Genomic DNA, 11605 nt, shown 5'->3' on the forward strand with positions numbered 1-11605 from the left:
CCCCCACCCCCCCACCCCCGTGGGTTCTGCCTTGTTTAAAACCTCCAGCCTGTTTGCTAAACCTAGCTTACCTGGCATTCCATTCCGCCCGTTTGGCAGTTACTTGTCCATCACAAGTAACTAAGCCTGAGCCCGTGCAAATCGAACTTGAATCAACCAATCAAAGTCTTTGTAACTGTGTCATATAGTTTTTATCCAATCCTGTGTGTACAAGTTTGTAAAGCCACCCTACCCCTTCAGAATTATGTATAAAAGGTGCGTCTTAGCCTGAGTCGGGGCTCTCGTCCCTAAAGCTGCTGCATCAGCTTCAAACATGAGCCCAGACTCGAGCCTGAATAAAGACCCTTGTGTGTTTGCATCAGAGCTGCTCCTTGACCGTCTCTCGGATTTTGAATTTGGGGTCTATGAATTAAAAGCTGTAGTAAGATATGACTGTTCTAAGACTCTATCTGTAAAAATAAAAGAAAGAAATATAATTAAATGTATTTTCTGCTTGTAGAATCTACTCACGACATAGAAACACATATGCCAATTGTTTTCTCCTTCAAGTTTACTTAAAGCAAATCATACCTATATCTTCAAATTCACACCCTAAACAAAAACATGTTTAAAAAGGATCTTAGAGGATCGCTGGAGCCTAGCAGGTCGAGGCTGCAGTGGCCGGGAGCGGCCACTGCACTCCAGTCCGGGCAACAAGAGTGAGACTCCAACTCAAAAAAAACAAAAAACAAAAAAACCCAGGAAAAAAAAAAAGAAGGATCTTATAGAATTTCCCACATACTATTCCTAGGGGAACCACTGCCTTATGTCATTTTGCTCAAGTAGTGTCTCTAATACTCCACGGTCAGAAAATTTTTCCCTGTCACTGGAGTGAGAATTTTATAGTGACTGCAGGACTGAAGAACTATCAGATGATTTCGATTTTTGTTTGAGAGACACTGAGTTTTATTCTTATTCTGTGTCCTGGGGGTAGAAGGAGTAGGAGAGCTAAGCATTCTTTGCTGGAATGTCTCCAATCAGGACTAGGTTCCCTTTGTCATTTACAAGATAAAACCTAGATTGCCTTATCTCTCATACCTTGAGGTAAGAGGAAATACTTGTAAAACAATAGAAAATTGTAAAACTAGTTTCCTGATATATTCAATTACACGACAAATTTTTTTCTTCACCACCAGTATTTTTCTCCCCATGCTTTCCATCAAAGAAAGTACAATTTTCAATTGTCCCACATAGGTAAGTAGACAGAGAGATCTCATTTAAGTACTACCAAAGAGTAAATCTGTTTCACACTTAATAGTAAGTCAAACAATTTCCTTTGCATAATGGAAGAATAATTTTCAAGAAGTTTCACATATATTTGCTCACATATAACATGAACTCTATATGTAGCAGGAAAAATAGAGAGATCATGACACCGAGACTATTATAGGAAGTGGCACTTTATTATGCTGGCTAGCACAGCGGGCCGAGAATTTCATGTATTCAAATCAAGCTTGAGTACCCCAGAACAGGAGACGTAAGGTCTTACACCCTCCTTTAGGTAAGGGAGGGGGGTCGTGTTGAGTGATTACATATTTCCTTTGGAATCTTACAAGGTTATACTCAGCAAAATCAGATTTTTTTAAAGAACAAATGGTTTCCAGGAACTGCAGGCTTGTAAACTGTCAACTTCAGAAGGGGGGTTTTAGATAAGACTCTCTTCCATTTCTACGAAATAGCAGGTCTTTGGGCCATTTGGCCTTTCTTAAACAAAACCTGACTGGCACCCCCCCCCCCCTCCCCGGGATGGGCCTTTAAAATTGCAACTTGCCTTTCAAAAGGAAATACCTTTAACTGTTAGCAACTCCTTTCCTGCCCTGGGCTAGTGATTGCCATGAGGCCAACTGCTGATCCTGAACCAGCTACATGTTTCTGTGTTTATTCACTCAATCATATAAGAAATATATTTGAGCATTTGCCGCATCCTGCCACATATATACTTCCAACAGAGTTGATTTAACAAAACCACAATTAAGACAGTTCAAGAAAAAAAGAAAAAACTCTTTGGTATTTTATCTCAAATCGTCTAACCTCAGGGACTGCATCATTGAATGCTAAGCCATGTTGTGTGTCATTCTGGTAGACTTCAAATGCCATTTCTTTGTTAATGACTTAAAATACTCTAGCACTAGCACCAGCCTCTTTCTTGAGCCCCCAGGCAGATATTCCTAACTGCTACTGGGTATATGTACTTGAACAACGGATAGAATACCTCAGACTTAACTGCTAATCAATCACTCTTGCCTCAATATTTCCATAAGACATTAAATAGATCATGTCATGGTCATTATCACACTATAATTTGATGATCTATGTATCAATCTCAATTTCTAGAAAGTAAGTGCCCAGAATGCAGAGATTTTTTGGAAATCTATATATTCTTAGTTTTAGCACATAAGAAGTATTTGGCAAGTGTATACTGAACAAATACACATCTGTATGGCTCAGATATTTATGACTCAGGTTAACAAGAACATAGCCCTATCAAGCACACAGAGAGGAGGAGTCAGGCTGGCTAGGGAAGGAAGATAAATGGACACAAAAAGTCAAGGATACAACAATCATTATCAGAGGTCTTCAACCTAACTTTGCCACATACCTCACATTTGGTATTAAAACCATATGAAGCTCCAAATTATCATCACTGCAGAAGTCACTTTTATGCCAGTTCTCTTGGCATTGGATTTTTTGCCAGAGTATGAAAGAATTTAGCATTCAAATCCTCAGAGAAACCTGACACTTCTTCCTTTTCAAATAGGCCAAATGTCAAGCAATGAGCAGACAGTGGCTAAGATTCATAAAAACATCACCAAGAGGGTTTGATCCCTTGGCGTCTCACATGGAAGTCAAAGGTCCTACCATATTAAGGCAACCAAGGATGTCATCTCCCAAAACTGCAATATTCAACTCTCCCATATCTCTAAGGCATTTCTTCAGAACTGCATAGGAAAAGGACTTACCTGTTGAAAAAAACAAGAACTCTTCCAACATAACTGAATCTCCTGTATTTGGGAGAGTGTGCAGGTTCACAAACATGGATTTGTAAAATGTGCTATAAATACAGTGGACATGTAACTTATTTTCCAGAGACACTTCAAAATTGAACACAAACAATAATCACATTGAGGCAACAGCATAAACCAGGACTGTCCAGGGCATGAGGTGATCCAAGCTGCAGAGGACATGAACAAGGGATTTAGGAGTACATATACATCTCTGCCCTTATGATGAATAAACACAGAGCATTCTCAGTCAATTGAATCCTACTAATCAGAGTTTGTGATAAATGAAAACACTGCAGATGATTTTCATACTTCCTTTGATCACTTCATCCACCAATAGTTTGGAATACTTGGGGACAAAGGCATGCTGGACTTTGACCAATCTATGTAAAACCCTCAATCTAATTATTCATTCAGTGTATCAATAAGCTTTTGTTGATGCTTAAGTACAATTTGAAAACAAATTAGGACACTGGGTAGGACAATAACAAAAATGAATGACACATACCTTCCCTCAAACAGTCAGCATGCTAATAGGTGAGATACATGAAACCAAACAATTATAGTGCAATATATTTAAATACCAAAAACACATATTTCCCAAGAAAGTATATATGACTAGCTAAAATTCTTGAGGCTCCTGGAATCTCTAATTATACTTGGGCATCTTATTTTGTGACGTGAAACCCAGGCAAATTGTAATTCCTCTTGCCTCACTTTTTTTTGCTGAGATCTATTTGTATCTTTGTTCACAACGTGTACTGAAGATTTATAAAATAACATGTTTTTAAATAGTTTTCCATAATTCTGGTTGTTAACTAAAAAAGAACTCTTCTTTCTTCTAGCTTTAAATTACATGGTTCTGTGATTCGCCTTTGCTTTTTGTTCCTCATGAGTAGAGGTTTGCTTTGCAGGTGTACTTATTAAGAAAGTACAGCCATCTCTGTCAAATTGCAAAATACACCAGTTTTGAGTAGGAAGCCTGATGAATGAACAATCTGAAATTCCTCTACACATCAATACTACTAAAATGTCTCATCTGCAAGGTGATACTTCTATGAGCTTTTTAAGAAGCTGGAATTATGTTCTGTAGGCCAGATCAATTCCCTTCTGAAACTTGCTATGTGTGCTTCTATTTTCCCTACTGGTTTTAGAAATAATCAATATCTCTGGTTTTTGCATATACTCAGTCCCTAAGGATTGCAAGACACATCACTTATATTGTCTCCTTGATATAGCTTTATTTCCTTTCAAATCAACAAAGCTTTCCAAACAGGTATGTTTGAGAATGGTAAATGTTCAAATTAGTTCATGCATTAATATATCTGATTTCTTGTTTTATTTCCCACATATTGCATATGGTAAAGTAAAATTTGGATATCTGTGAAACCATCTGCCGAATAACCCCCTCCATATTCTTCTGGGATCTAATTCCTTGCCTCCTTCACCCTTAACTTCAACTCTCCTGTTACTCTGGGAATCAAATAGTCTTACCTGACCCTCCCTCTGGCCATAATTGATGGGTCCAGAACTGCTGAATCAATAATATTGTCCTAATCCCTGCCCAACCATCAACCTCATCAAAGCCGATGAATTTGAGGTAAGCACTGCCCTATCTTAGACTAATTGAAGGCCTTCAGAATAATGTGAAAATTGCTAAGATGGAAATTTCTCTCTGATAATAGTCATAACATGTAAGATTTGTGTATATTTATTTATACTGAGAGCACTTGAAAATGTGTTCCCTGTGAATTGTCAATTTTATGACATTAAGGTTATCAGCCATCTTATTTTTTTGCCATTCTTCTTTGAAAAAAAGATGACTTTTGTTGTTGCTTTAACTTGTATTTCCTAAATATTAATGAGGGTTTAATTCCACATGTTTATTGCCATTTGATTTTCTTTGCCTATGAATTATTTGCTCATATCCTTTGTACATTATATATTGGGATGTTGGTGTCTTTTCTATTGATTTGTAGAAGTTCTTAATAGTAATGAACATTTGTATACTTAACCCTGAATTGTACTCCACATCTTTAAAATAAAATAAAAATAATTGTCGGGCTCGGTGGCTCAGCCTGTAATCCCATGCCTTGGGAGGCTGAGGTGAGTGGATTGCCTGAGCCCGCGGGTTCGAGACCCGCCTTGGTAACTTGGTGAGACCTCATCTCTACAATAAATCAAAAAAATTAGCCGGGTGTGGTAGCGTGCACCTGTAGATCCAGCTACTGGGAAGGCTGAAGCAGAAGGATCACCGGAGCCCAGCAGGTCGAGGCTGCGGTGGCTGGCAGCACCCACTGCACTCCAGTTGGGCGACAGAGTGAGACTCCAACTCAAAAAAAAAAAAAAAAGTTACTGGAGACTGGGAAGGGCATATGGGTTGGAAGATGAGGATGAAGTGTTAAGGGATAGAAGAAATGAGTTTAATCTTCAATAGAAAAGTAGGATGATTATAGTTGACAACAATATATTGTACTTTTAGCCAGGCTGGGTGGCTCAGCCTGTAATCCCGTGCTTTGGAAGGCTGAGGTGAGTGGATTGCCTGAGCACACGGGTTCGCACCCGCCTGGGCAACTTGGCGAGACCTCATCTCTACAATAAATCAAACATTAGCCGGGCGTTGTAGTGCACGCCTGTAGTTCCAGCTACTTGGAAGGCTGACACTGAAGGATAGCTGGAGACCAGCAGGTTGAGGCTGTGGTGGCTGGGAGCATGCCACTGCACTCCATTCTGGGCAACAGAGTGAGACTCCAACTCAAAAAAAAACAAAACAAAGCAAACAAAAAAACCTCAATATATTGTACTTTTAAAATAGCTAGAAGAGAGTACTTGAAATGTACCCAATAAATAGAAATGGCAACTACTTAGGTGATGAATACCCTAAATAACTTGGCTATATCATTATACATTTTCTGCATATAACAAGTTTTCACGTGTCCCATAAATATGTATAAATATATATAATGAATAAAATTTTAAAAATATAACTCAGATCAAGTCAATTTGAGTAATAAAAATAGTATCCAAAAAAATCCTAACAGAATACTTTTTTGGAACTTGGCAGTCAATTCTAAACTTTACCTGGAAAATAAACTATGCAAACAGAAGGAAAAGTTTTTGAAAAAGAAGAAATATGACAAAGGAAATGCCATACCAGCTAGATAAGAAGTAATGAAACTTGATGTTTTGGCTCAAATGTGGACAAATGGGTCAATGAAATGAAATGGGGTACAGAAATAGACAAATATATACATGGGAATTGGTCATATAACTTACGTGGCTTTTCAAATCAATGGGGAAAAAAGGACTTTCAAGAAATAGTGTTAGAATAACTGGATATTTATATACAAATAATATCTAACTCACACTGCACACAAAAACAAATTGCAGATAAATCAAAGGTTTATCTCTGTTTGTCAATATGTAATCACTATCCACATGTGGCTATTTATTTATTTATTTATTTAGTCTCACTCTGTCACCCAGACTGGAGTGCAGTGGCCACTCCCAGCCACTGTAGCCTCAGTCTGCTGGGCTCCAGCGATCCTTCCGCCTCAGCCTTCCAAGTAGCTGGAACTACGGGTGCACTCTAACATGCCCGGCTAATTTTTGATTTACTGTAGAGATGAGGTATCGAACCCACAGGCTCAGGCTATCCACTCACTTCAGCCTCCCAAAGCGTGGGATTGCAGGCGGAACTACCAAGCCCGGCCCACATGTGGTTATTTAAATTTGTTTTAATTAATTAAAATTAAAACTTCAATGGAAAAGGGTAATTTCTTCAATATATGGTGCTGGATAAACTGCATTTCCACATGTAAAAGGTTGAAATCAGATCATTATCTTACACTTTACACAAATATCACCTGAAAATGGATAAAAGACCTAAATGTGAGGCTTGAAACCATAATTCTCCTAGAAGAGAACATAGGGAAAAACTCTTTGACATTGGTCTTAGTAGTGGCTTTTTTGGGGGGTTGGGTTTCACACCAATAACTCATACTACACAAGCAAAAATATGTATAAATCCGTGTGACTGCATCAAACCAAAAGGTTTCTACACAGCTAAGGAAATAATCAACAAAACAAAAAAGCAATCTATGAACTTAGAAAACATATTTGCAAGCCACATTCCTGATAAAGGATTAATACTCAAGGTTATTACTTTTTTAAAATTCTCACAACTAAATAGCAGAAAAACAAAAAACCCAATTAATAAATGGGCAAAGAACCTGACAGACTTTTATCCAAAACAAGCAAAAAACAAAAAACAAAACACAGTCAATAGGTATAAGGGAAGGTGCTCAACATCACTAATCATCAAAGAAATGCAAATTAAAAACACTGTTAGGATGTCTATTATCAAAAAGATATATAACAAATGTTGGTGAAGGTGTGGAGAGAAGGAAATCCTTGCACATGTTTGGTGGGAATGTAAATTAGTAGAGTCGTGATGGAAAACAGTATGGAGGTTCCTAAAGAAAAATAAAACTACCATATGCTCTTGCAGCTCCTCTTCTGGGTTTGTATCCAAAGTAGATGAAATCACCACCCTGTAAAGATGCCTGCACTTCTCTGTTCATTGTAGCATTATTCACAATAGCTAAGATAGGGAATAAACCTACATGTCTGTCAACAGATGAATGGATAAAGCAAATTCTACACACACACACACACACACAAATGCACACTATTACTGAGCCTTAAAAGAAGAGCTCCTGCCATTTTTCACAACATGGAAGTACCTAGAGGACAATGTGCTAAGTGAGATAAGCCAGATATTGAAAAAAAATATTGCATAATCTCACTTATATGAGTTGTTTATTTAAAAAGATCAAATATACAGATAGGGATTAGAACTGCAGTTATGGAGGCGTGAAGAATGTGGGGGTGTGTAGGTCAAGGAATAAAAAGTAGCAGATTTCGTTCCCCCTTCTCAGTAGCAGATATGTAACCTGAACAAGTCTGGAGATCTAATGTACAATATGAGGACGATAATTAATACGGTTATATTGTATTCGGGATTTTGTTAAGTAAGTAGATTTTTGTTGCTTTTTTTTTCATAAAAATGAAATAACTATGTGAAATTTTATTTGTAATTATTTACCATTTGTATGTATTCCGTAACATCATATTGTAAACCTCAAGTATACATAATAATATTACGAATTAAATTAGGCCTGTCACAGTGGCTCATGCCTGTAATTCCAGAACTTTGGGAGGCCGAGGCAGGAGGATTGTTTGAGCCCAGGGGTTGAGACTAGCATGGGCAACATGGCACGACCTCATCTTTACAAAAAAATCAAAAAAATTAGCCCGGCATGATAGCCCATGCCTGTAGTCCCACCTACTTGGGAGGTTGAAGCAGAAGAATCATCATAAGCCCAGTAAGTCAAGGTTGAGGGTGAACTGTGATTGTGTCACTACACTCCAGCCTGGGCGAAAGAGTGAGAGTTTAACTAAAAAATATATAATAATAAATAATAACTAAATTAAAGTTTCAGTTCTTCAGTTGCACTAGCCACATTCTAAGTGTTCAATCACCCCACATTGCTAGCACTGCCATATTGGTCAGTACAAGTACAGAGTATTTCTATCATTGAAGAAATCTCTATTGGCACTGAAATACCTTATTTATTAATTTGAAAAAAATTTAAATTTATTTATTTTAGACACAAGGTCTTGCTATGATGCCCGGGCAGGTCTCAAACCCATGGGCTCAGGCAATCCACTCGCCCTGGCTCCCAAAGTGCTGGGATAACAGACTGAGCCACCAGCCCCGGCCAAAATACTTTAAATATTATATAGTTGCTAGAAAAAAAATAGACAAATATTTTGTAATCTGTGGGTACAGCAGACTTCTAAAATACACACAAACTTTATAAGTCATCAGAGGGAAGACTGACAATTTAATTATTCAAAAATAAAAACTTCTGCATTAAGAAAGATACCATAGGGCAACCCCCTTGGGCCCCCCCCCACTCTGGGAACTTTTCTGTTCCCTGAATAAATCCTGGTTTCAAAAAAAAAAGGAAAGACATAAAGGCACCATAAAGTTTAATGACAAATGATTAAAATGAAAATGTTTGCAACATGTGTAAAAGACAAGGAACGTGAGAAAAAGATGAACAACCCAATAGGAACTTAGGTAATTGTCATAACAGGCAATGTGTAGAAAAAAATATAAAAAAGGACCTGATATGGTGCTTGTGGCTGCAATCTCAGCATTTTGGAAGGCTGACACAGGATGACTGCTTGAGCCCAGGAGCCCAAAACCAGCCTAGGCAGCATAGCAACATAGGACAGGGCTGTGAGTAAGCGGTGATCATGCCGCTGCATTCCAATCTGGGTGACAGACTGAGAATCTGACTCAAATAAGTAAATGAATAAAATAAATATAATATAATATATATAGATGTTCTGCAACTTCTCTAGTTAAAAATACAATTCAAAATACCAGTGATGTGGAAAAGTTTGCTTACCATACAAGGCCCTTCTGGAATATCAATAGGAATTAAAGGATCTGAAAAGTCCTGTAAACTAACTTCAGTTTGTTTAACCCAATGTGTCTCAGATTTATTTGTCAAATTCTCCCCATCCAACTGCTTTAGGAAACACAGCTATAGTGCAAAGAGGATGACCAAGCAGAGATACATAGTAGTTCTATTTTAGTTTAGAAGAATTGTTTCTATGTAAGTGGCAGGACCAATGCACTTGTAAAGGACTGAGGTGCTCATGTTTTTACTGTGGTCAGCATTTAGTAAATCCTTTCCTTCACAGATAACACAGAAATAATCCTTAACTCTTAACAAAATTATTATAAATTCTGACTGAATGTGACTCAAACAAAAAGATGCTTCCCTATCGCTAATAACCAAATTCTTGTTGGATAAGACCAGTGGTTGGTTTGGTTTCAGTGGGAAGGGAGTCATTGCTACTCACCAGGTAAGACTAATCAAAATTTGGGGAGGAATGGGTGGGAGGGTACATCAGAAGACTTCCAATTTGAAAGAAATTATATTTATCTCTACGAGAACATACCTCTGTTTCTAGCTTAGTGAGAATCATGGGTGAAAGGCCCTACTTTCAGCCAAAACAAATTTTTATCTTCTATTTTCCACTGATTAACAGAAATTTCTCACTAGCTTATTTGATTAGGTTATTTTATTTACATGCCAGGATGAAGTTTTTAAGTTCAGATTTTTGTGCTATTCAAACATCTACTTCAAAATTGTAAAAAGCAGTCATATCCAAACTGTCACCAATTTGCAAACATGTTCTTAGTCTTAAAAATCTTATTTTTATCTATCAAAAACTATATTTTCTAGTTTCCAGAATAATTTTGAAAGTTTCTATTCAAATTTTCTCCAAACACCATCTTTTTAATTTGCCAATGTAGATATTTTAAACTTTATCTGCCTTTCTTCAGAATTAAGGCTAAAAATTTCCTAATAAATTTAATTGCAAGTCGGGCTTGGTGGCTCAGGCTGTAATCCCATACTTTGGGAGGCTGAGGTGACTGGATTGCCTGAATCCGCGGGTTCGAGACCCGCCTGGGCAACTTGATGAGACCTCATCTCTACAATAAATCAAAAATTAGCCGGACGTGGTAGCACACACCTGTAGTTCCAGCTACTTGGAAAGCTGAGGCGGAAGGATCCCCAGAGCCCAGCAGGCCGAGGCTGCGTGGTTGGGAGCGGCCACTGCACTCCAGTCTGGGTGATACAGTGAGACTCCAATTCAAAAAAAAAAAAAAGAAAATTAAAAACACAATTTAGATGGGCTCGGTGGCTCAGCCTGTAATCCCACACCTTGGGAGGCTGAAGGAGTGGATTGCCTGAGCCCGAGGGTTCGAGACCTGCCTAGGCAATTTGGTGAGACCTCATCTCTACAATAAATCAAAAAATTAGCCGGGCATGGTAGCACTCGCCTGTAGTTCCAGCTACTTGGAAGGCTGAGGCGGAAGGATCGCCGGAGTCCAGCAGGTCGAGGCTGCGGCGGCCGGGAGCGGCCACTGCACTCCAGTCTGGGCGACAGAGTGAGTACAACTCAAAAACAAAGAAAAAAAAATTAATTGCTAAACTAGTTAATAATGTGTGCCAACAGTAGAATAGAAATAAATTATTTATTTGAAGATTTCATCATAGAATTACAAAGGAGCATAATGGCATATTAATACTGCAACTTCTTAATATTTGTTAGGTATAATTCAATATATTTAAAAATGAAAAATGCAATGTGGTTAATTTTATGTTCCTTACCTTATAATCCTATTTATCAATCTTTGTGAAACTCCATGTACTGAAAGTCACTGAATTGTACACTTTAAAACAGTTAAAATACTGAATTTTATGCCTTGTGAGTTGTGCCTCGATTTTTAAAGAAAAGATCACATCTTTTAAAATTAGCTTAAGTTGCTGAAAACAAACCATCCCTCCTTAAGAACTGGCTTTTGTACAACAGGTGATTTCTTCGAAATACCAAGCTGTACCACATAAGCCTAGTTTCCCCAAATCCCACAAATAATATTTTTCATTGCACTCTCCCACAAATTCCATATTTTG

The sequence above is a fragment of the Carlito syrichta genome, unplaced genomic scaffold (genome assembly GCF_000164805.1).
Source record: "Carlito syrichta isolate Samal-C Ts95f unplaced genomic scaffold, Tarsius_syrichta-2.0.1 Scaffold302888, whole genome shotgun sequence".
NCBI lineage: Eukaryota > Metazoa > Chordata > Mammalia > Primates > Tarsiidae > Carlito > Carlito syrichta.